The sequence below is a fragment of the Nematolebias whitei genome, chromosome 10 (genome assembly GCF_014905685.2).
Source record: "Nematolebias whitei isolate Nwh7 chromosome 10, NemWhi1, whole genome shotgun sequence".
In the NCBI taxonomy this organism is placed as follows: domain Eukaryota; kingdom Metazoa; phylum Chordata; class Actinopteri; order Cyprinodontiformes; family Rivulidae; genus Nematolebias; species Nematolebias whitei.
Window position 1 is genome coordinate 16,357,023 of NC_056507.1, and position 4,683 is coordinate 16,361,705.

Sequence of the window (4,683 nt, forward strand, 5' to 3'; positions counted from 1 at the left end):
GGGTGGCAGACAGCAAAAGAGGCGCACCGGTTGGGGATGACGTCAGCTGCCCTGCAGACAGAGCGTACTGCAGGGGCCGATAGCGTCGTTAGCGAACAGCCGCTACGAGAGCGGAGCGAGCCGAAGTTCAGAGGGCCCACCGTCTCTTCCCGCCTCTGAACGTGTACGCCAACAGCGTAACGTGTTGTTTGCTGCGGCCGTCTGGAACGCATGCTGGTAAGCTCAGTTGGAGAGCGGTGTCACCGTCTGGGTTACGCTAACTTGAGGCACGAGACGCTGGTACACCTGGACAGCTTGATCCAATTAAGCCTCCGTCAGGCTTGGCTCCAGGGGGCACTGAGGGACTTTCCGCTCGGTGAACCCCTGCTCTGGAGATGGTTGCGGACTGTGGAGACTGCCCCCCCCCAATCTACCAGGAAAACCAGCTGTGGCCTTGCCCGTAGGACAGCCATGTCCCACCTGTGGGACAGAACAGGACAATTTGCCAAAATGACCTGAAAGTATAGACCAGGCTTTACAGCGGAAAGACTTTGAAATTGACAAATTGAAAAAGTCCCTATATGATTGTAAAATAAGGATTAACGAGTATAAATGTTCAACGCAGAAGTTGAAACATGAAATTAACCTAAACTCAAAAACGGCACAAAGTACCATCAATGACCTGAAAACACTTATTGAAGAACAGAAAGTTAAAATTTCTGAGGAGCAACAAACCATTGAAATGCTCGTGTTGGCCAATGAACCAGTAAGAAATTTAGAAGAAAAAATAAAGAGTCCAGGCCGAAGAGTTGGAGGTACTTCGCATCAAATATCAAATGGCACAAAAGGACAAAGATGAGGCTTTCATCCTGGCTGAGGAAAAACAAGAGGAATTGTAAAATAAGTTACAAAGGATGAGAGAACGTTTCTGTTCAGAAAAGAAACTGAAACTCAAGGCACAAGACGAATTAGATAATTATAAGATGGCAATCAATCCAACTACATTGTTTATCAAAGCAAGTCGCGCAGAGTACGCGAACAATGAACTAACAGAAGAAGTTGAAGCTCAAAAAATTCAAATTAACATGCTGAAAAACAAAAATGTCAAGTTGTCATACGAAAACCATTGCTTGACACACAAATATAATGAAACGCTTAAAACGCTAACAAGTGTAGAAAGAAAAAACGGAGAATGAACTACATTCAATGCTGGAACCGCCGCTGTTTGGAACTATTTGCCGCTTCATGACCCACGTGATTTCCGCATTCCATTCTTTCTATGGGAGTCTATGGGAGTGTCACAACTCTCTCTTTATAGGGCTCTGCTCCCACCCTCTCGGTGAAAAGCTACAGCTCGAACAGTTGACTCCTGGGAAATGTAGTCCTTTTGACTTGAGTTAAAGCGAAGGCTAACTGAAAAAAAACTACAAAATAGCTGTGCCTGTTTTTTTTTTTGTTTTGTTTGTTTTTTTGTTTTTGTTTGTTTGTTTCATTTTCATTTTTGGTTATTGGTCAGTTCCCGCTCCTGTCTGCTCCTGTTAGCTTTCAGTCCGGTCACGTCCCGGTCACGTGAGTTATAATGAGGTTGACTCCGGTCCCGCCGGAATACGGCCGGAATCACGTGACCGGCGGTACTCCTGAAAAAATGTCATCCTCTATTACCATGGTGACGTAATTTACGAACAAAGACGCAATATTTCACCAACTCCAGGAACCAATTTGTGACTGCCCACTTATTATTCTACTCTTAAAAAGTGTATCTTTTTTCAAATTTAATGCGGCCTGAATCATAGCGCCTACCCCCATAAAAGTTATATCAAAACGACAGACTCGGTCCCGTGATTTGTGCTATTACTTTTATTGGCATTTCCAGTTACCATGGTGACATATTTTGCTAAGATGCCACAATTCCCATAGGAAATGAATAGGAGAAAACTCTTCACAGAAACCGAGTAACATATGGAGCCATTTTGGTTCAACATGCAAGGAAGGCAATGCATTATGCAATGCATGGAAGGCACCTATTATTATCTATTATCACTTATTATTATTAATTAGTAATATTAATAATACATATTAATTATAATTTATTAATGTTGATAATTATATATTTTAATATCAATAATTGTTAATATTAATAAGTAATGTTTAATATTAATACTAATTATTGGCGTGAATATTGTTAATATTGAGTATTAATTATTAATATTTTAATAACTAATACATATATTTTTTATAAATAATTTATACATATAATAATAAGTATGCATTATTCATATTAATAATCATTTATATTTATTATTATTAATAATTTAATAATAAATAGGCAGTCCCCGTCAAAGTTTCTCCAGGAACTTTCTAGTATGATATCTGTGATCTTTCCCATGTGTTGCATGGCTGTGCACGTGCTCGCTGAGCGGAACTGGAGTGGTCAAAGCAGGAGGGTTTTAAGAATGAATTTACTGTCACAGCTGCACTTAAAAACATGCAAACTAAAAGTGCAAAATGTTTACATTTAAATTTAATTTGGAATTTTGACTTCTGACTTGAAAAAGCATCAACATTCTAACTGCTGGCATCATCATAACAATGATAATGTCAGAGAAAAAATAAGTCCTTTAATCATCATCAGTGACATCATCATGATGACATCACTGATGATGATTACATGACTCATTTTGGACAGTTTATTTATAGGCCTGCAAAATGTTTACATTTAAATTTAATTTGGAATTTTGACTTCTGACTTCAAAAAGCATCAACATTCTAACTGCTGGCATCATCATAACAATGATAATGTCAGAGAAAAAATAAGTCCTTTGATCATAATCAGTGACATCATCATGATGATGTCACTGATTATGATCAAAGGACTCATTTTTGGAAAGCTTATATATATAGGCCCTGATATCACACACTTTGACCAAGACTCATTTCAAACGCATGTATCTGCAATTGAGAGGATTACTCTTAGTCATTAAAAATGCATAAAACTGTGCATGAAGAGATGAAGAAAAACAAGCCATGTCCCACCTGTGGGACAGGACAGGACAATTTGCCAAAACGACCTGAAAGCGTAGACCAGGCTTTAAAGTGGAAAGACTTTGAAATTGACGAATTGAAAAAGTCCCTATATGATTGTAAAATAAGGATCAACGAGTATAAACTTTCAACGCAGAAGTTGAAACATGAAATTAACCTAAACTCGAAAACGGCACAAAATACCATCAACGACTTGAAAGCACTTATTGAAGAACAGAAAGTTAAAATTTCTCAGGAGCAACAAACCATTGAAATGCTTGTGTTGGCCAATGAACCAGTAAGAAATTTAGAAGAAAAAATAAGAGTCCAGGCCGAAGAGTTAGAGGTACTTCGCATCCAACATCAGATGGCAGAAAAGGACAAAGTCGAGGCTTTCATCCTGGCTGAGAAAAAACAAGAGGAATTGGAAAATAAGTTACAAAGGATGAGAGAACGTTTCTGTTCAGAAAAGAACCTGAAACTTAAGGCACAAGACGAATTAGATAATTATAAGATGGCAATCAATCCAACTACATTGTTTATCAAAGCAAGTCGCGCAGAGTACGCGAACAATGAACTAACAGAAGAAGTTGAAGCTCAGAAAATTCAAATTAACATGCTGAAAAACGAAAATGTCAAGTTGTCAAACGAAAACTATTGCTTGACAAACAAATATAATGAAACGCTTAAAACGCTAACAAGTGTAGAACATCAAAACCGGGAGCTAAAATCTGAAATACTCGTTTGTCAACTGGTGTGTGAAGATAAGTACAAAGATGAAATTGAAAATATGAAGGCTGTTGTAGATGTTAAACAAAAGGCTGTTAGAAATATGACTAATAAAAATTTAAAACTTGAGGAAAAATGCAGAGAACAGTTCAACACAATCCAGTCTGAAGAACGTTCTCATGAAAAGCTTAAAACGTTAATCGCCGTTAAAGGTCAGTGCATCGCGAACCTAAAACAATCAGTACACAACGTGATGAAGCGACTTCCGCACAGGCAGAACAGAGTTGAACCATTGGACCTAACAGTGTACCAAGACGCCCTTCGCAATTACCTCCAGCTGCAAGATGAAAATGCCGCCTTGAAGAAAGAGCTGGAAATGAGAGAGTCGGAGATTAGAGTAATGAGAGGCCAAGTTAAACCCAAAGTGCAGTGCTGGAACAAGGCTGAATGCTCCCAAGCAGCCGAGCTCAGCTGTCGGAGGTCTCAAGTTCCAGCCTTGACGACCATATCTTACTTGCCAGGTTCCACCCCATCTGACCAGACGCCCTCAGTAACAAGGAAAAAGACATACAATTTACCAGGGGTCCCAGACATCTTTTTTCCCTGAGGTGGTAACCTCAGGGCAAAAAGATTACAGGCTCGCCTCTGGCCTAGTCCCTTTCTGTTTGCGTGTTCTTTTGGGTTTCCAAACATGGATTTACTCCGAGTACTTCGGTTTGTCCCACAAAAAAAAAACGCCCCATTTTCTCAACGCATCCCTTGAAAACGACAACTGCGCGTCCCCACAATATCCTACAGGAGACATGTCTTGGGTTTCCAAACATAGGGTTTACTCCGAGTACTTCGGTTTGTCCCACGAACAAACAAACAAACAAAAAAAAACCGTCCCATTTTCTCAACGCTTCCCTTGAAAACGACAACTGCGCGTCCCCACAATATCCTAGAGGAGACATG